This window comes from Carcharhinus amblyrhynchos, unplaced genomic scaffold (genome assembly GCF_965287045.1).
Source record: "Carcharhinus amblyrhynchos unplaced genomic scaffold, sCarAmb.v2.hapA scaffold_734, whole genome shotgun sequence".
Lineage (NCBI taxonomy): Eukaryota > Metazoa > Chordata > Chondrichthyes > Carcharhiniformes > Carcharhinidae > Carcharhinus > Carcharhinus amblyrhynchos.
Window position 1 is genome coordinate 19,756 of NW_027650474.1, and position 17,918 is coordinate 37,673.

At 56.5% G+C, this 17,918-nt stretch overlaps 44 non-coding genes across 44 annotated transcripts; all 44 read left to right on the plus strand.

Moving 5' to 3' along the window:
- The first annotated feature begins 193 nt into the window (after positions 1-193).
- On the plus strand, positions 194-385 carry LOC145340014 (U2 spliceosomal RNA). Its single transcript, XR_013886176.1, has one exon. It is a non-coding gene; the product is annotated as a U2 spliceosomal RNA (small nuclear RNA).
- Positions 386-600: 215 nt separating this feature from the next.
- Positions 601-792, plus strand: LOC145340015 (U2 spliceosomal RNA). Its single transcript, XR_013886177.1, has one exon. It is a non-coding gene; the product is annotated as a U2 spliceosomal RNA (small nuclear RNA).
- A 215-nt stretch (positions 793-1,007) lies between these two features.
- Positions 1,008-1,199, plus strand: LOC145340016 (U2 spliceosomal RNA). Its single transcript, XR_013886178.1, has one exon. It is a non-coding gene; the product is annotated as a U2 spliceosomal RNA (small nuclear RNA).
- A 215-nt stretch (positions 1,200-1,414) lies between these two features.
- On the plus strand, positions 1,415-1,606 carry LOC145340017 (U2 spliceosomal RNA). Its single transcript, XR_013886179.1, has one exon. It is a non-coding gene; the product is annotated as a U2 spliceosomal RNA (small nuclear RNA).
- Positions 1,607-1,821: 215 nt separating this feature from the next.
- LOC145340018 (U2 spliceosomal RNA) lies at positions 1,822-2,013 on the plus strand. The gene has a single exon (XR_013886180.1). It is a non-coding gene; the product is annotated as a U2 spliceosomal RNA (small nuclear RNA).
- A 215-nt stretch (positions 2,014-2,228) lies between these two features.
- On the plus strand, positions 2,229-2,420 carry LOC145340019 (U2 spliceosomal RNA). The gene has a single exon (XR_013886181.1). It is a non-coding gene; the product is annotated as a U2 spliceosomal RNA (small nuclear RNA).
- Positions 2,421-2,635: 215 nt separating this feature from the next.
- Positions 2,636-2,827, plus strand: LOC145340021 (U2 spliceosomal RNA). Its single transcript, XR_013886183.1, has one exon. It is a non-coding gene; the product is annotated as a U2 spliceosomal RNA (small nuclear RNA).
- A 215-nt stretch (positions 2,828-3,042) lies between these two features.
- Positions 3,043-3,234, plus strand: LOC145340022 (U2 spliceosomal RNA). Its single transcript, XR_013886184.1, has one exon. It is a non-coding gene; the product is annotated as a U2 spliceosomal RNA (small nuclear RNA).
- A 215-nt stretch (positions 3,235-3,449) lies between these two features.
- LOC145340023 (U2 spliceosomal RNA) lies at positions 3,450-3,641 on the plus strand. The gene has a single exon (XR_013886185.1). It is a non-coding gene; the product is annotated as a U2 spliceosomal RNA (small nuclear RNA).
- A 215-nt stretch (positions 3,642-3,856) lies between these two features.
- Positions 3,857-4,048, plus strand: LOC145340024 (U2 spliceosomal RNA). The gene has a single exon (XR_013886186.1). It is a non-coding gene; the product is annotated as a U2 spliceosomal RNA (small nuclear RNA).
- A 240-nt stretch (positions 4,049-4,288) lies between these two features.
- LOC145340025 (U2 spliceosomal RNA) lies at positions 4,289-4,480 on the plus strand. Its single transcript, XR_013886187.1, has one exon. It is a non-coding gene; the product is annotated as a U2 spliceosomal RNA (small nuclear RNA).
- Positions 4,481-4,695: 215 nt separating this feature from the next.
- LOC145340026 (U2 spliceosomal RNA) lies at positions 4,696-4,887 on the plus strand. The gene has a single exon (XR_013886188.1). It is a non-coding gene; the product is annotated as a U2 spliceosomal RNA (small nuclear RNA).
- Positions 4,888-5,102: 215 nt separating this feature from the next.
- Positions 5,103-5,294, plus strand: LOC145339963 (U2 spliceosomal RNA). Its single transcript, XR_013886143.1, has one exon. It is a non-coding gene; the product is annotated as a U2 spliceosomal RNA (small nuclear RNA).
- Positions 5,295-5,509: 215 nt separating this feature from the next.
- On the plus strand, positions 5,510-5,701 carry LOC145340027 (U2 spliceosomal RNA). Its single transcript, XR_013886189.1, has one exon. It is a non-coding gene; the product is annotated as a U2 spliceosomal RNA (small nuclear RNA).
- Positions 5,702-5,916: 215 nt separating this feature from the next.
- LOC145340028 (U2 spliceosomal RNA) lies at positions 5,917-6,108 on the plus strand. The gene has a single exon (XR_013886190.1). It is a non-coding gene; the product is annotated as a U2 spliceosomal RNA (small nuclear RNA).
- A 215-nt stretch (positions 6,109-6,323) lies between these two features.
- LOC145340029 (U2 spliceosomal RNA) lies at positions 6,324-6,515 on the plus strand. The gene has a single exon (XR_013886191.1). It is a non-coding gene; the product is annotated as a U2 spliceosomal RNA (small nuclear RNA).
- Positions 6,516-6,730: 215 nt separating this feature from the next.
- LOC145340031 (U2 spliceosomal RNA) lies at positions 6,731-6,922 on the plus strand. Its single transcript, XR_013886192.1, has one exon. It is a non-coding gene; the product is annotated as a U2 spliceosomal RNA (small nuclear RNA).
- A 215-nt stretch (positions 6,923-7,137) lies between these two features.
- LOC145340033 (U2 spliceosomal RNA) lies at positions 7,138-7,329 on the plus strand. Its single transcript, XR_013886194.1, has one exon. It is a non-coding gene; the product is annotated as a U2 spliceosomal RNA (small nuclear RNA).
- A 215-nt stretch (positions 7,330-7,544) lies between these two features.
- LOC145340034 (U2 spliceosomal RNA) lies at positions 7,545-7,736 on the plus strand. Its single transcript, XR_013886195.1, has one exon. It is a non-coding gene; the product is annotated as a U2 spliceosomal RNA (small nuclear RNA).
- A 215-nt stretch (positions 7,737-7,951) lies between these two features.
- LOC145340035 (U2 spliceosomal RNA) lies at positions 7,952-8,143 on the plus strand. Its single transcript, XR_013886196.1, has one exon. It is a non-coding gene; the product is annotated as a U2 spliceosomal RNA (small nuclear RNA).
- A 215-nt stretch (positions 8,144-8,358) lies between these two features.
- LOC145340037 (U2 spliceosomal RNA) lies at positions 8,359-8,550 on the plus strand. The gene has a single exon (XR_013886197.1). It is a non-coding gene; the product is annotated as a U2 spliceosomal RNA (small nuclear RNA).
- Positions 8,551-8,765: 215 nt separating this feature from the next.
- LOC145339967 (U2 spliceosomal RNA) lies at positions 8,766-8,957 on the plus strand. The gene has a single exon (XR_013886147.1). It is a non-coding gene; the product is annotated as a U2 spliceosomal RNA (small nuclear RNA).
- A 215-nt stretch (positions 8,958-9,172) lies between these two features.
- LOC145340038 (U2 spliceosomal RNA) lies at positions 9,173-9,364 on the plus strand. Its single transcript, XR_013886198.1, has one exon. It is a non-coding gene; the product is annotated as a U2 spliceosomal RNA (small nuclear RNA).
- Positions 9,365-9,579: 215 nt separating this feature from the next.
- On the plus strand, positions 9,580-9,771 carry LOC145339909 (U2 spliceosomal RNA). Its single transcript, XR_013886091.1, has one exon. It is a non-coding gene; the product is annotated as a U2 spliceosomal RNA (small nuclear RNA).
- A 215-nt stretch (positions 9,772-9,986) lies between these two features.
- On the plus strand, positions 9,987-10,178 carry LOC145339910 (U2 spliceosomal RNA). Its single transcript, XR_013886092.1, has one exon. It is a non-coding gene; the product is annotated as a U2 spliceosomal RNA (small nuclear RNA).
- A 215-nt stretch (positions 10,179-10,393) lies between these two features.
- On the plus strand, positions 10,394-10,585 carry LOC145339912 (U2 spliceosomal RNA). Its single transcript, XR_013886093.1, has one exon. It is a non-coding gene; the product is annotated as a U2 spliceosomal RNA (small nuclear RNA).
- A 215-nt stretch (positions 10,586-10,800) lies between these two features.
- Positions 10,801-10,992, plus strand: LOC145339913 (U2 spliceosomal RNA). Its single transcript, XR_013886094.1, has one exon. It is a non-coding gene; the product is annotated as a U2 spliceosomal RNA (small nuclear RNA).
- Positions 10,993-11,207: 215 nt separating this feature from the next.
- On the plus strand, positions 11,208-11,399 carry LOC145339914 (U2 spliceosomal RNA). The gene has a single exon (XR_013886095.1). It is a non-coding gene; the product is annotated as a U2 spliceosomal RNA (small nuclear RNA).
- Positions 11,400-11,614: 215 nt separating this feature from the next.
- Positions 11,615-11,806, plus strand: LOC145339916 (U2 spliceosomal RNA). The gene has a single exon (XR_013886097.1). It is a non-coding gene; the product is annotated as a U2 spliceosomal RNA (small nuclear RNA).
- A 215-nt stretch (positions 11,807-12,021) lies between these two features.
- On the plus strand, positions 12,022-12,213 carry LOC145339917 (U2 spliceosomal RNA). Its single transcript, XR_013886098.1, has one exon. It is a non-coding gene; the product is annotated as a U2 spliceosomal RNA (small nuclear RNA).
- Positions 12,214-12,428: 215 nt separating this feature from the next.
- Positions 12,429-12,620, plus strand: LOC145339918 (U2 spliceosomal RNA). Its single transcript, XR_013886099.1, has one exon. It is a non-coding gene; the product is annotated as a U2 spliceosomal RNA (small nuclear RNA).
- Positions 12,621-12,835: 215 nt separating this feature from the next.
- On the plus strand, positions 12,836-13,027 carry LOC145339919 (U2 spliceosomal RNA). Its single transcript, XR_013886100.1, has one exon. It is a non-coding gene; the product is annotated as a U2 spliceosomal RNA (small nuclear RNA).
- A 215-nt stretch (positions 13,028-13,242) lies between these two features.
- On the plus strand, positions 13,243-13,434 carry LOC145339968 (U2 spliceosomal RNA). Its single transcript, XR_013886148.1, has one exon. It is a non-coding gene; the product is annotated as a U2 spliceosomal RNA (small nuclear RNA).
- A 215-nt stretch (positions 13,435-13,649) lies between these two features.
- Positions 13,650-13,841, plus strand: LOC145339920 (U2 spliceosomal RNA). Its single transcript, XR_013886101.1, has one exon. It is a non-coding gene; the product is annotated as a U2 spliceosomal RNA (small nuclear RNA).
- A 215-nt stretch (positions 13,842-14,056) lies between these two features.
- Positions 14,057-14,248, plus strand: LOC145339921 (U2 spliceosomal RNA). The gene has a single exon (XR_013886102.1). It is a non-coding gene; the product is annotated as a U2 spliceosomal RNA (small nuclear RNA).
- Positions 14,249-14,463: 215 nt separating this feature from the next.
- On the plus strand, positions 14,464-14,655 carry LOC145339922 (U2 spliceosomal RNA). The gene has a single exon (XR_013886103.1). It is a non-coding gene; the product is annotated as a U2 spliceosomal RNA (small nuclear RNA).
- A 215-nt stretch (positions 14,656-14,870) lies between these two features.
- LOC145339923 (U2 spliceosomal RNA) lies at positions 14,871-15,062 on the plus strand. The gene has a single exon (XR_013886104.1). It is a non-coding gene; the product is annotated as a U2 spliceosomal RNA (small nuclear RNA).
- A 215-nt stretch (positions 15,063-15,277) lies between these two features.
- LOC145339924 (U2 spliceosomal RNA) lies at positions 15,278-15,469 on the plus strand. The gene has a single exon (XR_013886105.1). It is a non-coding gene; the product is annotated as a U2 spliceosomal RNA (small nuclear RNA).
- A 215-nt stretch (positions 15,470-15,684) lies between these two features.
- Positions 15,685-15,876, plus strand: LOC145339969 (U2 spliceosomal RNA). Its single transcript, XR_013886149.1, has one exon. It is a non-coding gene; the product is annotated as a U2 spliceosomal RNA (small nuclear RNA).
- A 215-nt stretch (positions 15,877-16,091) lies between these two features.
- LOC145339925 (U2 spliceosomal RNA) lies at positions 16,092-16,283 on the plus strand. Its single transcript, XR_013886106.1, has one exon. It is a non-coding gene; the product is annotated as a U2 spliceosomal RNA (small nuclear RNA).
- Positions 16,284-16,498: 215 nt separating this feature from the next.
- Positions 16,499-16,690, plus strand: LOC145339927 (U2 spliceosomal RNA). Its single transcript, XR_013886108.1, has one exon. It is a non-coding gene; the product is annotated as a U2 spliceosomal RNA (small nuclear RNA).
- A 215-nt stretch (positions 16,691-16,905) lies between these two features.
- LOC145339964 (U2 spliceosomal RNA) lies at positions 16,906-17,097 on the plus strand. The gene has a single exon (XR_013886144.1). It is a non-coding gene; the product is annotated as a U2 spliceosomal RNA (small nuclear RNA).
- Positions 17,098-17,312: 215 nt separating this feature from the next.
- Positions 17,313-17,504, plus strand: LOC145339928 (U2 spliceosomal RNA). The gene has a single exon (XR_013886109.1). It is a non-coding gene; the product is annotated as a U2 spliceosomal RNA (small nuclear RNA).
- Positions 17,505-17,719: 215 nt separating this feature from the next.
- Positions 17,720-17,911, plus strand: LOC145339929 (U2 spliceosomal RNA). Its single transcript, XR_013886110.1, has one exon. It is a non-coding gene; the product is annotated as a U2 spliceosomal RNA (small nuclear RNA).
- Positions 17,912-17,918: the final 7 nt, after the last annotated feature.

Genomic DNA, 17,918 nt, shown 5'->3' on the forward strand with positions numbered 1-17,918 from the left:
CATGTGGCAGCACCTGCCTACTGGCACCGCAGGTGTCGACGGCAGAGTAAAGGACGCACACGCTGAGCCCCCTGCTGCGCTGCGACGCTACTGCAGCACTCAGGCAGGCTGACGGTTTTTCTGTGGCCAGCAAGCGGCGCGTGAAAGCCAGTGGCTGAGGAAGGGAGGGGGGCCAGCGGGGAATTGACGGGCTATCGCTTCTCGGCCTTTTGGCTAAGATCAAGTGTAGTATCTGTTCTTATCAGTTTAATATCTGATAGTTCCCCGATCTGGGGACCAAATATTAACCTGATTTTTGGAACAGGGCGCTGGGGAAAGGGGCTCGCTCCTACCACGCCACGCATCGACCTGGTCTTGCACTCTCTCCAGGAACGGTGCACTGACTCACAAGAGCATCAAAAACAGAACATGTGGCAGCACCTACCTACTGGCACCGCAGGTGTCGACGGCAGAGTAAAGGACGCACACGCTGAGCCCCCTGCTGCGCTGCGACGCTACTGCAGCACTCAGGCAGGCTGACGGTTTTTCTGTGGCCAGCAAGCGGCGCGTGAAAGCCAGTGGCTGAGGAAGGGAGGGGGGCCAGCGGGGAATTGACGGGCTATCGCTTCTCGGCCTTTTGGCTAAGATCAAGTGTAGTATCTGTTCTTATCAGTTTAATATCTGATAGTTCCCCGATCTGGGGACCAAATATTAACCTGATTTTTGGAACAGGGCGCTGGGGAAAGGGGCTCGCTCCTACCACGCCACGCATCGACCTGGTCTTGCACTCTCTCCAGGAACGGTGCACTGACTCACAAGAGCATCAAAAACAGAACATGTGGCAGCACCTGCCTACTGGCACCGCAGGTGTCGACGGCAGAGTAAACGACGCACACGCTGAGCCCCCTGCTGCGCTGCGACGCTACTGCAGCACTCAGGCAGGCTGACGGTTTTTCTGTGGCCAGCAAGCGGCGCGTGAAAGCCAGTGGCTGAGGAAGGGAGGGGGGCCAGCGGGGAATTGACGGGCTATCGCTTCTCGGCCTTTTGGCTAAGATCAAGTGTAGTATCTGTTCTTATCAGTTTAATATCTGATAGTTCCCCGATCTGGGGACCAAATATTAACCTGATTTTTGGAACAGGGCGCTGGGGAAAGGGGCTCGCTCCTACCACGCCACGCATCGACCTGGTCTTGCACTCTCTCCAGGAACGGTGCACTGACTCACAAGAGCATCAAAAACAGAACATGTGGCAGCACCTGCCTACTGGCACCGCAGGTGTCGACGGCAGAGTAAAGGACGCACACGCTGAGCCCCCTGCTGCGCTGCGACGCTACTGCAGCACTCAGGCAGGCTGACGGTTTTTCTGTGGCCAGCAAGCGGCGCGTGAAAGCCAGTGGCTGAGGAAGGGAGGGGGGCCAGCGGGGAATTGACGGGCTATCGCTTCTCGGCCTTTTGGCTAAGATCAAGTGTAGTATCTGTTCTTATCAGTTTAATATCTGATAGTTCCCCGATCTGGGGACCAAATATTAACCTGATTTTTGGAACAGGGCGCTGGGGAAAGGGGCTCGCTCCTACCACGCCACGCATCGACCTGGTCTTGCACTCTCTCCAGGAACGGTGCACTGACTCACAAGAGCATCAAAAACAGAACATGTGGCAGCACCTGCCTACTGGCACCGCAGGTGTCGACGGCAGAGTAAAAGACGCACACGCTGAGCCCCCTGCTGCGCTGCGACGCTACTGCAGCACTCAGGCAGGCTGACGGTTTTTCTGTGGCCAGCAAGCGGCGCGTGAAAGCCAGTGGCTGAGGAAGGGAGGGGGGCCAGCTGGGAATTGACGGGCTATCGCTTCTCGGCCTTTTGGCTAAGATCAAGTGTAGTATCTGTTCTTATCAGTTTAATATCTGATAGTTCCCCGATCTGGGGACCAAATATTAACCTGATTTTTGGAACAGGGCGCTGGGGAAAGGGGCTCGCTCCTACCACGCCACGCATCGACCTGGTCTTGCACTCTCTCCAGGAACGGTGCACTGACTCACAAGAGAATCAAAAACAGAACATGTGGCAGCACCTGCCTACTGGCACCGCAGGTGTCGACGGCAGAGTAAAGGACGCACACGCTGAGCCCCCTGCTGCGCTGCGACGCTACTGCAGCACTCAGGCAGGCTGACGGTTTTTCTGCGGCCAGCAAGCGGCGCGTGAAAGCCAGTGGCTGAGGAAGGGAGGGGGGCCAGCGGGGAGTTGACGGGCTATCGCTTCTCGGCCTTTTGGCTAAGATCAAGTGTAGTATCTGTTCTTATCAGTTTAATATCTGATAGTTCCCCGATCTGGGGACCAAATATTAACCTGATTTTTGGAACAGGGCGCTGGGGAAAGGGGCTCGCTCCTACCACGCCACGCATCGACCTGGTCTTGCACTCTCTCCAGGAACGGTGCACTGACTCACAAGAGCATCAAAAACAGAACATGTGGCAGCACCTGCCTACTGGCACCGCAGGTGTCGACGGCAGAGTAAAGGACGCACACGCTGAGCCCCCTGCTGCGCTGCGACGCTACTGCAGCACTCAGGCAGGCTGACGGTTTTTCTGTGGCCAGCAAGCGGCGCGTGAAAGCCAGTGGCTGAGGAAGGGAGGGGGGCCAGCGGGGAATTGACGGGCTATCGCTTCTCGGCCTTTTGGCTAAGATCAAGTGTAGTATCTGTTCTTATCAGTTTAATATCTGATAGTTCCCCGATCTGGGGACCAAATATTAACCTGATTTTTGGAACAGGGCGCTGGGGAAAGGGGCTCGCTCCTACCACGCCACGCATCGACCTGGTCTTGCACTCTCTCCAGGAACGGTGCACTGACTCACAAGAGCATCAAAAACAGAACATGTGGCAGCACCTACCTACTGGCACCGCAGGTGTCGACGGCAGAGTAAAGGACGCACACGCTGAGCCCCCTGCTGCGCTGCGACGCTACTGCAGCACTCAGGCAGGCTGACGGTTTTTCTGTGGCCAGCAAGCGGCGCGTGAAAGCCAGTGGCTGAGGAAGGGAGGGGGGCCAGCGGGGAATTGACGGGCTATCGCTTCTCGGCCTTTTGGCTAAGATCAAGTGTAGTATCTGTTCTTATCAGTTTAATATCTGATAGTTCCCCGATCTGGGGACCAAATATTAACCTGATTTTTGGAACAGGGCGCTGGGGAAAGGGGCTCGCTCCTACCACGCCACGCATCGACCTGGTCTTGCACTCTCTCCAGGAACGGTGCACTGACTCACAAGAGCATCAAAAACAGAACATGTGGCAGCACCTGCCTACTGGCACCGCAGGTGTCGACGGCAGAGTAAAGGACGCACACGCTGAGCCCCCTGCTGCGCTGCGACGCTACTGCAGCACTCAGGCAGGCTGACGGTTTTTCTGTGGCCAGCAAGCGGCGCGTGAAAGCCAGTGGCTGAGGAAGGGAGGGGGGCCAGCGGGGAATTGACGGGCTATCGCTTCTCGGCCTTTTGGCTAAGATCAAGTGTAGTATCTGTTCTTATCAGTTTAATATCTGATAGTTCCCCGATCTGGGGACCAAATATTAACCTGATTTTTGGAACAGGGCGCTGGGGAAAGGGGCTCGCTCCTACCACGCCACGCATCGACCTGGTCTTGCACTCTCTCCAGGAACGGTGCACTGACTCACAAGAGCATCAAAAACAGAACATGTGGCAGCACCTGCCTACTGGCACCGCAGGTGTCGACGGCAGAGTAAAGGACGCACACGCTGAGCCCCCTGCTGCGCTGCGACGCTACTGCAGCACTCAGGCAGGCTGACGGTTTTTCTGTGGCCAGCAAGCGGCGCGTGAAAGCCAGTGGCTGAGGAAGGGAGGGGGGCCAGCTGGGAATTGACGGGCTATCGCTTCTCGGCCTTTTGGCTAAGATCAAGTGTAGTATCTGTTCTTATCAGTTTAATATCTGATAGTTCCCCGATCTGGGGACCAAATATTAACCTGATTTTTGGAACAGGGCGCTGGGGAAAGGGGCTCGCTCCTACCACGCCACGCATCGACCTGGTCTTGCACTCTCTCCAGGAACGGTGCACTGACTCACAAGAGCATCAAAAACAGAACATGTGGCAGCACCTGCCTACTGGCACCGCAGGTGTCGACGGCAGAGTAAAGGACGCACACGCTGAGCCCCCTGCTGCGCTGCGACGCTACTGCAGCACTCAGGCAGGCTGACGGTTTTTCTGTGGCCAGCAAGCGGCGCGTGAAAGCCAGTGGCTGAGGAAGGGAGGGGGGCCAGTGGCTGAGGAAGGGAGGGGGGCCAGCGGGGAATTGACGGGCTATCGCTTCTCGGCCTTTTGGCTAAGATCAAGTGTAGTATCTGTTCTTATCAGTTTAATATCTGATAGTTCCCCGATCTGGGGACCAAATATTAACCTGATTTTTGGAACAGGGCGCTGGGGAAAGGGGCTCGCTCCTACCACGCCACGCATCGACCTGGTCTTGCACTCTCTCCAGGAACGGTGCACTGACTCACAAGAGCATCAAAAACAGAACATGTGGCAGCACCTGCCTACTGGCACCGCAGGTGTCGACGGCAGAGTAAAGGACGCACACGCTGAGCCCCCTGCTGCGCTGCGACGCTACTGCAGCACTCAGGCAGGCTGACGGTTTTTCTGTGGCCAGCAAGCGGCGCGTGAAAGCCAGTGGCTGAGGAAGGGAGGGGGGCCAGCGGGGAATTGACGGGCTATCGCTTCTCGGCCTTTTGGCTAAGATCAAGTGTAGTATCTGTTCTTATCAGTTTAATATCTGATAGTTCCCCGATCTGGGGACCAAATATTAACCTGATTTTTGGAACAGGGCGCTGGGGAAAGGGGCTCGCTCCTACCACGCCACGCATCGACCTGGTCTTGCACTCTCTCCAGGAACGGTGCACTGACTCACAAGAGCATCAAAAACAGAACATGTGGCAGCACCTGCCTACTGGCACCGCAGGTGTCGACGGCAGAGTAAAGGACGCACACGCTGAGCCCCCTGCTGCGCTGCGACGCTACTGCAGCACTCAGGCAGGCTGACGGTTTTTCTGTGGCCAGCAAGCGGCGCGTGAAAGCCAGTGGCTGAGGAAGGGAGGGGGGCCAGCGGGGAATTGACGGGCTATCGCTTCTCGGCCTTTTGGCTAAGATCAAGTGTAGTATCTGTTCTTATCAGTTTAATATCTGATAGTTCCTCGATCTGGGGACCAAATATTAACCTGATTTTTGGAACAGGGCGCTGGGGAAAGGGGCTCGCTCCTACCACGCCACGCATCGACCTGGTCTTGCACTCTCTCCAGGAACGGTGCACTGACTCACAAGAGCATCAAAAACAGAACATGTGGCAGCACCTGCCTACTGGCACCGCAGGTGTCGACGGCAGAGTAAAGGACGCACACGCTGAGCCCCCTGCTGCGCTGCGACGCTACTGCAGCACTCAGGCAGGCTGACGGTTTTTCTGTGGCCAGCAAGCGGCGCGTGAAAGCCAGTGGCTGAGGAAGGGAGGGGGGCCAGCGGGGAATTGACGGGCTATCGCTTCTCGGCCTTTTGGCTAAGATCAAGTGTAGTATCTGTTCTTATCAGTTTAATATCTGATAGTTCCCCGATCTGGGGACCAAATATTAACCTGATTTTTGGAACAGGGCGCTGGGGAAAGGGGCTCGCTCCTACCACGCCACGCATCGACCTGGTCTTGCACTCTCTCCAGGAACGGTGCACTGACTCACAAGAGCATCAAAAACAGAACATGTGGCAGCACCTGCCTACTGGCACCGCAGGTGTCGACGGCAGAGTAAAGGACGCACACGCTGAGCCCCCTGCTGCGCTGCGACGCTACTGCAGCACTCAGGCAGGCTGACGGTTTTTCTGTGGCCAGCAAGCGGCGCGTGAAAGCCAGTGGCTGAGGAAGGGAGGGGGGCCAGCGGGGAATTGACGGGCTATCGCTTCTCGGCCTTTTGGCTAAGATCAAGTGTAGTATCTGTTCTTATCAGTTTAATATCTGATAGTTCCCCGATCTGGGGACCAAATATTAACCTGATTTTTGGAACAGGGCGCTGGGGAAAGGGGCTCGCTCCTACCACGCCACGCATCGACCTGGTCTTGCACTCTCTCCAGGAACGGTGCACTGACTCACAAGAGCATCAAAAACAGAACATGTGGCAGCACCTGCCTACTGGCACCGCAGGTGTCGACGGCAGAGTAAAGGACGCACACGCTGAGCCCCCTGCTGCGCTGCGACGCTACTGCAGCACTCAGGCAGGCTGACGGTTTTTCTGTGGCCAGCAAGCGGCGCGTGAAAGCCAGTGGCTGAGGAAGGGAGGGGGGCCAGCGGGGAATTGACGGGCTATCGCTTCTCGGCCTTTTGGCTAAGATCAAGTGTAGTATCTGTTCTTATCAGTTTAATATCTGATAGTTCCCCGATCTGGGGACCAAATATTAACCTGATTTTTGGAACAGGGCGCTGGGGAAAGGGGCTCGCTCCTACCACGCCACGCATCGACCTGGTCTTGCACTCTCTCCAGGAACGGTGCACTGACTCACAAGAGCATCAAAAACAGAACATGTGGCAGCACCTACCTACTGGCACCGCAGGTGTCGACGGCAGAGTAAAGGACGCACACGCTGAGCCCCCTGCTGCGCTGCGACGCTACTGCAGCACTCAGGCAGGCTGACGGTTTTTCTGTGGCCAGCAAGCGGCGCGTGAAAGCCAGTGGCTGAGGAAGGGAGGGGGGCCAGCGGGGAATTGACGGGCTATCGCTTCTCGGCCTTTTGGCTAAGATCAAGTGTAGTATCTGTTCTTATCAGTTTAATATCTGATAGTTCCCCGATCTGGGGACCAAATATTAACCTGATTTTTGGAACAGGGCGCTGGGGAAAGGGGCTCGCTCCTACCACGCCACGCATCGACCTGGTCTTGCACTCTCTCCAGGAACGGTGCACTGACTCACAAGAGCATCAAAAACAGAACATGTGGCAGCACCTGCCTACTGGCACCGCAGGTGTCGACGGCAGAGTAAAGGACGCACACGCTGAGCCCCCTGCTGCGCTGCGACGCTACTGCAGCACTCAGGCAGGCTGACGGTTTTTCTGTGGCCAGCAAGCGGCGCGTGAAAGCCAGTGGCTGAGGAAGGGAGGGGGGCCAGCGGGGAATTGACGGGCTATCGCTTCTCGGCCTTTTGGCTAAGATCAAGTGTAGTATCTGTTCTTATCAGTTTAATATCTGATAGTTCCCCGATCTGGGGACCAAATATTAACCTGATTTTTGGAACAGGGCGCTGGGGAAAGGGGCTCGCTCCTACCACGCCACGCATCGACCTGGTCTTGCACTCTCTCCAGGAACGGTGCACTGACTCACAAGAGCATCAAAAACAGAACATGTGGCAGCACCTGCCTACTGGCACCGCAGGTGTCGACGGCAGAGTAAAGGACGCACACGCTGAGCCCCCTGCTGCGCTGCGACGCTACTGCAGCACTCAGGCAGGCTGACGGTTTTTCTGTGGCCAGCAAGCGGCGCGTGAAAGCCAGTGGCTGAGGAAGGGAGGGGGGCCAGCGGGGAATTGACGGGCTATCGCTTCTCGGCCTTTTGGCTAAGATCAAGTGTAGTATCTGTTCTTATCAGTTTAATATCTGATAGTTCCCCGATCTGGGGACCAAATATTAACCTGATTTTTGGAACAGGGCGCTGGGGAAAGGGGCTCGCTCCTACCACGCCACGCATCGACCTGGTCTTGCACTCTCTCCAGGAACGGTGCACTGACTCACAAGAGCATCAAAAACAGAACATGTGGCAGCACCTGCCTACTGGCACCGCAGGTGTCGACGGCAGAGTAAAGGACGCACACGCTGAGCCCCCTGCTGCGCTGCGACGCTACTGCAGCACTCAGGCAGGCTGACGGTTTTTCTGTGGCCAGCAAGCGGCGCGTGAAAGCCAGTGGCTGAGGAAGGGAGGGGGGCCAGCGGGGAATTGACGGGCTATCGCTTCTCGGCCTTTTGGCTAAGATCAAGTGTAGTATCTGTTCTTATCAGTTTAATATCTGATAGTTCCCCGATCTGGGGACCAAATATTAACCTGATTTTTGGAACAGGGCGCTGGGGAAAGGGGCTCGCTCCTACCACGCCACGCATCGACCTGGTCTTGCACTCTCTCCAGGAACGGTGCACTGACTCACAAGAGCATCAAAAACAGAACATGTGGCAGCACCTGCCTACTGGCACCGCAGGTGTCGACGGCAGAGTAAAGGACGCACACGCTGAGCCCCCTGCTGCGCTGCGACGCTACTGCAGCACTCAGGCAGGCTGACGGTTTTTCTGTGGCCAGCAAGCGGCGCGTGAAAGCCAGTGGCTGAGGAAGGGAGGGGGGCCAGCTGGGAATTGACGGGCTATCGCTTCTCGGCCTTTTGGCTAAGATCAAGTGTAGTATCTGTTCTTATCAGTTTAATATCTGATAGTTCCCCGATCTGGGGACCAAATATTAACCTGATTTTTGGAACAGGGCGCTGGGGAAAGGGGCTCGCTCCTACCACGCCACGCATCGACCTGGTCTTGCACTCTCTCCAGGAACGGTGCACTGACTCACAAGAGCATCAAAAACAGAACATGTGGCAGCACCTGCCTACTGGCACCGCAGGTGTCGACGGCAGAGTAAAGGACGCACACGCTGAGCCCCCTGCTGCGCTGCGACGCTACTGCAGCACTCAGGCAGGCTGACGGTTTTTCTGTGGCCAGCAAGCGGCGCGTGAAAGCCAGTGGCTGAGGAAGGGAGGGGGGCCAGCGGGGAATTGACGGGCTATCGCTTCTCGGCCTTTTGGCTAAGATCAAGTGTAGTATCTGTTCTTATCAGTTTAATATCTGATAGTTCCCCGATCTGGGGACCAAATATTAACCTGATTTATGGAACAGGGCGCTGGGGAAAGGGGCTCGCTCCTACCACGCCACGCATCGACCTGGTCTTGCACTCTCTCCAGGAACGGTGCACTGACTCACAAGAGCATCAAAAACAGAACATGTGGCAGCACCTGCCTACTGGCACCGCAGGTGTCGACGGCAGAGTAAAGGACGCACACGCTGAGCCCCCTGCTGCGCTGCGACGCTACTGCAGCACTCAGGCAGGCTGACGGTTTTTCTGTGGCCAGCAAGCGGCGCGTGAAAGCCAGTGGCTGAGGAAGGGAGGGGGGCCAGCGGGGAATTGACGGGCTATCGCTTCTCGGCCTTTTGGCTAAGATCAAGTGTAGTATCTGTTCTTATCAGTTTAATATCTGATAGTTCCCCGATCTGGGGACCAAATATTAACCTGATTTTTGGAACAGGGCGCTGGGGAAAGGGGCTCGCTCCTACCACGCCACGCATCGACCTGGTCTTGCACTCTCTCCAGGAACGGTGCACTGACTCACAAGAGCATCAAAAACAGAACATGTGGCAGCACCTGCCTACTGGCACCGCAGGTGTCGACGGCAGAGTAAAGGACGCACACGCTGAGCCCCCTGCTGCGCTGCGACGCTACTGCAGCACTCAGGCAGGCTGACGGTTTTTCTGTGGCCAGCAAGCGGCGCGTGAAAGCCAGTGGCTGAGGAAGGGAGGGGGGCCAGCGGGGAATTGACGGGCTATCGCTTCTCGGCCTTTTGGCTAAGATCAAGTGTAGTATCTGTTCTTATCAGTTTAATATCTGATAGTTCCCCGATCTGGGGACCAAATATTAACCTGATTTTTGGAACAGGGCGCTGGGGAAAGGGGCTCGCTCCTACCACGCCACGCATCGACCTGGTCTTGCACTCTCTCCAGGAACGGTGCACTGACTCACAAGAGCATCAAAAACAGAACATGTGGCAGCACCTGCCTACTGGCACCGCAGGTGTCGACGGCAGAGTAAAGGACGCACACGCTGAGCCCCCTGCTGCGCTGCGACGCTACTGCAGCACTCAGGCAGGCTGACGGTTTTTCTGTGGCCAGCAAGCGGCGCGTGAAAGCCAGTGGCTGAGGAAGGGAGGGGGGCCAGCGGGGAATTGACGGGCTATCGCTTCTCGGCCTTTTGGCTAAGATCAAGTGTAGTATCTGTTCTTATCAGTTTAATATCTGATAGTTCCCCGATCTGGGGACCAAATATTAACCTGATTTTTGGAACAGGGCGCTGGGGAAAGGGGCTCGCTCCTACCACGCCACGCATCGACCTGGTCTTGCACTCTCTCCAGGAACGGTGCACTGACTCACAAGAGCATCAAAAACAGAACATGTGGCAGCACCTGCCTACTGGCACCGCAGGTGTCGACGGCAGAGTAAAGGACGCACACGCTGAGCCCCCTGCTGCGCTGCGACGCTACTGCAGCACTCAGGCAGGCTGACGGTTTTTCTGCGGCCAGCAAGCGGCGCGTGAAAGCCAGTGGCTGAGGAAGGGAGGGGGGCCAGCGGGGAGTTGACGGGCTATCGCTTCTCGGCCTTTTGGCTAAGATCAAGTGTAGTATCTGTTCTTATCAGTTTAATATCTGATAGTTCCCCGATCTGGGGACCAAATATTAACCTGATTTTTGGAACAGGGCGCTGGGGAAAGGGGCTCGCTCCTACCACGCCACGCATCGACCTGGTCTTGCACTCTCTCCAGGAACGGTGCACTGACTCACAAGAGCATCAAAAACAGAACATGTGGCAGCACCTGCCTACTGGCACCGCAGGTGTCGACGGCAGAGTAAAGGACGCACACGCTGAGCCCCCTGCTGCGCTGCGACGCTACTGCAGCACTCAGGCAGGCTGACGGTTTTTCTGTGGCCAGCAAGCGGCGCGTGAAAGCCAGTGGCTGAGGAAGGGAGGGGGGCCAGCGGGGAATTGACGGGCTATCGCTTCTCGGCCTTTTGGCTAAGATCAAGTGTAGTATCTGTTCTTATCAGTTTAATATCTGATAGTTCCCCGATCTGGGGACCAAATATTAACCTGATTTTTGGAACAGGGCGCTGGGGAAAGGGGCTCGCTCCTACCACGCCACGCATCGACCTGGTCTTGCACTCTCTCCAGGAACGGTGCACTGACTCACAAGAGCATCAAAAACAGAACATGTGGCAGCACCTACCTACTGGCACCGCAGGTGTCGACGGCAGAGTAAAGGACGCACACGCTGAGCCCCCTGCTGCGCTGCGACGCTACTGCAGCACTCAGGCAGGCTGACGGTTTTTCTGTGGCCAGCAAGCGGCGCGTGAAAGCCAGTGGCTGAGGAAGGGAGGGGGGCCAGCGGGGAATTGACGGGCTATCGCTTCTCGGCCTTTTGGCTAAGATCAAGTGTAGTATCTGTTCTTATCAGTTTAATATCTGATAGTTCCCCGATCTGGGGACCAAATATTAACCTGATTTTTGGAACAGGGCGCTGGGGAAAGGGGCTCGCTCCTACCACGCCACGCATCGACCTGGTCTTGCACTCTCTCCAGGAACGGTGCACTGACTCACAAGAGCATCAAAAACAGAACATGTGGCAGCACCTGCCTACTGGCACCGCAGGTGTCGACGGCAGAGTAAACGACGCACACGCTGAGCCCCCTGCTGCGCTGCGACGCTACTGCAGCACTCAGGCAGGCTGACGGTTTTTCTGTGGCCAGCAAGCGGCGCGTGAAAGCCAGTGGCTGAGGAAGGGAGGGGGGCCAGCGGGGAATTGACGGGCTATCGCTTCTCGGCCTTTTGGCTAAGATCAAGTGTAGTATCTGTTCTTATCAGTTTAATATCTGATAGTTCCCCGATCTGGGGACCAAATATTAACCTGATTTTTGGAACAGGGCGCTGGGGAAAGGGGCTCGCTCCTACCACGCCACGCATCGACCTGGTCTTGCACTCTCTCCAGGAACGGTGCACTGACTCACAAGAGCATCAAAAACAGAACATGTGGCAGCACCTGCCTACTGGCACCGCAGGTGTCGACGGCAGAGTAAAGGACGCACACGCTGAGCCCCCTGCTGCGCTGCGACGCTACTGCAGCACTCAGGCAGGCTGACGGTTTTTCTGTGGCCAGCAAGCGGCGCGTGAAAGCCAGTGGCTGAGGAAGGGAGGGGGGCCAGCGGGGAATTGACGGGCTATCGCTTCTCGGCCTTTTGGCTAAGATCAAGTGTAGTATCTGTTCTTATCAGTTTAATATCTGATAGTTCCCCGATCTGGGGACCAAATATTAACCTGATTTTTGGAACAGGGCGCTGGGGAAAGGGGCTCGCTCCTACCACGCCACGCATCGACCTGGTCTTGCACTCTCTCCAGGAACGGTGCACTGACTCACAAGAGCATCAAAAACAGAACATGTGGCAGCACCTGCCTACTGGCACCGCAGGTGTCGACGGCAGAGTAAAAGACGCACACGCTGAGCCCCCTGCTGCGCTGCGACGCTACTGCAGCACTCAGGCAGGCTGACGGTTTTTCTGTGGCCAGCAAGCGGCGCGTGAAAGCCAGTGGCTGAGGAAGGGAGGGGGGCCAGCTGGGAATTGACGGGCTATCGCTTCTCGGCCTTTTGGCTAAGATCAAGTGTAGTATCTGTTCTTATCAGTTTAATATCTGATAGTTCCCCGATCTGGGGACCAAATATTAACCTGATTTTTGGAACAGGGCGCTGGGGAAAGGGGCTCGCTCCTACCACGCCACGCATCGACCTGGTCTTGCACTCTCTCCAGGAACGGTGCACTGACTCACAAGAGAATCAAAAACAGAACATGTGGCAGCACCTGCCTACTGGCACCGCAGGTGTCGACGGCAGAGTAAAGGACGCACACGCTGAGCCCCCTGCTGCGCTGCGACGCTACTGCAGCACTCAGGCAGGCTGACGGTTTTTCTGTGGCCAGCAAGCGGCGCGTGAAAGCCAGTGGCTGAGGAAGGGAGGGGGGCCAGCTGGGAATTGACGGGCTATCGCTTCTCGGCCTTTTGGCTAAGATCAAGTGTAGTATCTGTTCTTATCAGTTTAATATCTGATAGTTCCCCGATCTGGGGACCAAATATTAACCTGATTTTTGGAACAGGGCGCTGGGGAAAGGGGCTCGCTCCTACCACGCCACGCATCGACCTGGTCTTGCACTCTCTCCAGGAACGGTGCACTGACTCACAAGAGCATCAAAAACAGAACATGTGGCAGCACCTGCCTACTGGCACCGCAGGTGTCGACGGCAGAGTAAAGGACGCACACGCTGAGCCCCCTGCTGCGCTGCGACGCTACTGCAGCACTCAGGCAGGCTGACGGTTTTTCTGTGGCCAGCAAGCGGCGCGTGAAAGCCAGTGGCTGAGGAAGGGAGGGGGGCCAGCGGGGAATTGACGGGCTATCGCTTCTCGGCCTTTTGGCTAAGATCAAGTGTAGTATCTGTTCTTATCAGTTTAATATCTGATAGTTCCCCGATCTGGGGACCAAATATTAACCTGATTTATGGAACAGGGCGCTGGGGAAAGGGGCTCGCTCCTACCACGCCACGCATCGACCTGGTCTTGCACTCTCTCCAGGAACGGTGCACTGACTCACAAGAGCATCAAAAACAGAACATGTGGCAGCACCTGCCTACTGGCACCGCAGGTGTCGACGGCAGAGTAAAGGACGCACACGCTGAGCCCCCTGCTGCGCTGCGACGCTACTGCAGCACTCAGGCAGGCTGACGGTTTTTCTGTGGCCAGCAAGCGGCGCGTGAAAGCCAGTGGCTGAGGAAGGGAGGGGGGCCAGCGGGGAATTGACGGGCTATCGCTTCTCGGCCTTTTGGCTAAGATCAAGTGTAGTATCTGTTCTTATCAGTTTAATATCTGATAGTTCCCCGATCTGGGGACCAAATATTAACCTGATTTTTGGAACAGGGCGCTGGGGAAAGGGGCTCGCTCCTACCACGCCACGCATCGACCTGGTCTTGCACTCTCTCCAGGAACGGTGCACTGACTCACAAGAGCATCAAAAACAGAACATGTGGCAGCACCTGCCTACTGGCACCGCAGGTGTCGACGGCAGAGTAAAGGACGCACACGCTGAGCCCCCTGCTGCGCTGCGACGCTACTGCAGCACTCAGGCAGGCTGACGGTTTTTCTGTGGCCAGCAAGCGGCGCGTGAAAGCCAGTGGCTGAGGAAGGGAGGGGGGCCAGCGGGGAATTGACGGGCTATCGCTTCTCGGCCTTTTGGCTAAGATCAAGTGTAGTATCTGTTCTTATCAGTTTAATATCTGATAGTTCCCCGATCTGGGGACCAAATATTAACCTGATTTTTGGAACAGGGCGCTGGGGAAAGGGGCTCGCTCCTACCACGCCACGCATCGACCTGGTCTTGCACTCTCTCCAGGAACGGTGCACTGACTCACAAGAGCATCAAAAACAGAACATGTGGCAGCACCTGCCTACTGGCACCGCAGGTGTCGACGGCAGAGTAAAGGACGCACACGCTGAGCCCCCTGCTGCGCTGCGACGCTACTGCAGCACTCAGGCAGGCTGACGGTTTTTCTGTGGCCAGCAAGCGGCGCGTGAAAGCCAGTGGCTGAGGAAGGGAGGGGGGCCAGCGGGGAATTGACGGGCTATCGCTTCTCGGCCTTTTGGCTAAGATCAAGTGTAGTATCTGTTCTTATCAGTTTAATATCTGATAGTTCCCCGATCTGGGGACCAAATATTAACCTGATTTTTGGAACAGGGCGCTGGGGAAAGGGGCTCGCTCCTACCACGCCACGCATCGACCTGGTCTTGCACTCTCTCCAGGAACGGTGCACTGACTCACAAGAGCATCAAAAACAGAACATGTGGCAGCACCTGCCTACTGGCACCGCAGGTGTCGACGGCAGAGTAAAAGACGCACACGCTGAGCCCCCTGCTGCGCTGCGACGCTACTGCAGCACTCAGGCAGGCTGACGGTTTTTCTGTGGCCAGCAAGCGGCGCGTGAAAGCCAGTGGCTGAGGAAGGGAGGGGGGCCAGCTGGGAATTGACGGGCTATCGCTTCTCGGCCTTTTGGCTAAGATCAAGTGTAGTATCTGTTCTTATCAGTTTAATATCTGATAGTTCCCCGATCTGGGGACCAAATATTAACCTGATTTTTGGAACAGGGCGCTGGGGAAAGGGGCTCGCTCCTACCACGCCACGCATCGACCTGGTCTTGCACTCTCTCCAGGAACGGTGCACTGACTCACAAGAGAATCAAAAACAGAACATGTGGCAGCACCTGCCTACTGGCACCGCAGGTGTCGACGGCAGAGTAAAGGACGCACACGCTGAGCCCCCTGCTGCGCTGCGACGCTACTGCAGCACTCAGGCAGGCTGACGGTTTTTCTGTGGCCAGCAAGCGGCGCGTGAAAGCCAGTGGCTGAGGAAGGGAGGGGGGCCAGCTGGGAATTGACGGGCTATCGCTTCTCGGCCTTTTGGCTAAGATCAAGTGTAGTATCTGTTCTTATCAGTTTAATATCTGATAGTTCCCCGATCTGGGGACCAAATATTAACCTGATTTTTGGAACAGGGCGCTGGGGAAAGGGGCTCGCTCCTACCACGCCACGCATCGACCTGGTCTTGCACTCTCTCCAGGAACGGTGCACTGACTCACAAGAGCATCAAAAACAGAACATGTGGCAGCACCTGCCTACTGGCACCGCAGGTGTCGACGGCAGAGTAAAGGACGCACACGCTGAGCCCCCTGCTGCGCTGCGACGCTACTGCAGCACTCAGGCAGGCTGACGGTTTTTCTGTGGCCAGCAAGCGGCGCGTGAAAGCCAGTGGCTGAGGAAGGGAGGGGGGCCAGCGGGGAATTGACGGGCTATCGCTTCTCGGCCTTTTGGCTAAGATCAAGTGTAGTATCTGTTCTTATCAGTTTAATATCTGATAGTTCCCCGATCTGGGGACCAAATATTAACCTGATTTATGGAACAGGGCGCTGGGGAAAGGGGCTCGCTCCTACCACGCCACGCATCGACCTGGTCTTGCACTCTCTCCAGGAACGGTGCACTGACTCACAAGAGCATCAAAAACAGAACATGTGGCAGCACCTGCCTACTGGCACCGCAGGTGTCGACGGCAGAGTAAAGGACGCACACGCTGAGCCCCCTGCTGCGCTGCGACGCTACTGCAGCACTCAGGCAGGCTGACGGTTTTTCTGTGGCCAGCAAGCGGCGCGTGAAAGCCAGTGGCTGAGGAAGGGAGGGGGGCCAGCGGGGAATTGACGGGCTATCGCTTCTCGGCCTTTTGGCTAAGATCAAGTGTAGTATCTGTTCTTATCAGTTTAATATCTGATAGTTCCCCGATCTGGGGACCAAATATTAACCTGATTTTTGGAACAGGGCGCTGGGGAAAGGGGCTCGCTCCTACCACGCCACGCATCGACCTGGTCTTGCACTCTCTCCAGGAACGGTGCACTGACTCACAAGAGCATCAAAAACAGAACATGTGGCAGCACCTGCCTACTGGCACCGCAGGTGTCGACGGCAGAGTAAAGGACGCACACGCTGAGCCCCCTGCTGCGCTGCGACGCTACTGCAGCACTCAGGCAGGCTGACGGTTTTTCTGTGGCCAGCAAGCGGCGCGTGAAAGCCAGTGGCTGAGGAAGGGAGGGGGGCCAGCTGGGAATTGACGGGCTATCGCTTCTCGGCCTTTTGGCTAAGATCAAGTGTAGTATCTGTTCTTATCAGTTTAATATCTGATAGTTCCCCGATCTGGGGACCAAATATTAACCTGATTTTTGGAACAGGGCGCTGGGGAAAGGGGCTCGCTCCTACCACGCCACGCATCGACCTGGTCTTGCACTCTCTCCAGGAACGGTGCACTGACTCACAAGAGCATCAAAAACAGAACATGTGGCAGCACCTGCCTACTGGCACCGCAGGTGTCGACGGCAGAGTAAAGGACGCACACGCTGAGCCCCCTGCTGCGCTGCGACGCTACTGCAGCACTCAGGCAGGCTGACGGTTTTTCTGTGGCCAGCAAGCGGCGCGTGAAAGCCAGTGGCTGAGGAAGGGAGGGGGGCCAGCTGGGAATTGACGGGCTATCGCTTCTCGGCCTTTTGGCTAAGATCAAGTGTAGTATCTGTTCTTATCAGTTTAATATCTGATAGTTCCCCGATCTGGGGACCAAATATTAACCTGATTTTTGGAACAGGGCGCTGAGGAAAGGGGCTCGCTCCTACCACGCCACGCATCGACCTGGTCTTGCACTCTCTCCAGGAACGGTGCACTGACTCACAAGAGCATCAAAAACAGAACATGTGGCAGCACCTGCCTACTGGCACCGCAGGTGTCGACGGCAGAGTAAAGGACGCACACGCTGAGCCCCCTGCTGCGCTGCGACGCTACTGCAGCACTCAGGCAGGCTGACGGTTTTTCTGTGGCCAGCAAGCGGCGCGTGAAAGCCAGTGGCTGAGGAAGGGAGGGGGGCCAGCGGGGAATTGACGGGCTATCGCTTCTCGGCCTTTTGGCTAAGATCAAGTGTAGTATCTGTTCTTATCAGTTTAATATCTGATAGTTCCCCGATCTGGGGACCAAATATTAACCTGATTTTTGGAACAGGGCGCTGGGGAAAGGGGCTCGCTCCTACCACGCCACGCATCGACCTGGTCTTGCACTCTCTCCAGGAACGGTGCACTGACTCACAAGAGCATCAAAAACAGAACATGTGGCAGCACCTGCCTACTGGCACCGCAGGTGTCGACGGCAGAGTAAAGGACGCACACGCTGAGCCCCCTGCTGCGCTGCGACGCTACTGCAGCACTCAGGCAGGCTGACGGTTTTTCTGTGGCCAGCAAGCGGCGCGTGAAAGCCAGTGGCTGAGGAAGGGAGGGGGGCCAGCGGGGAATTGACGGGCTATCGCTTCTCGGCCTTTTGGCTAAGATCAAGTGTAGTATCTGTTCTTATCAGTTTAATATCTGATAGTTCCCCGATCTGGGGACCAAATATTAACCTGATTTTTGGAACAGGGCGCTGGGGAAAGGGGCTCGCTCCTACCACGCCACGCATCGACCTGGTCTTGCACTCTCTCCAGGAACGGTGCACTGACTCACAAGA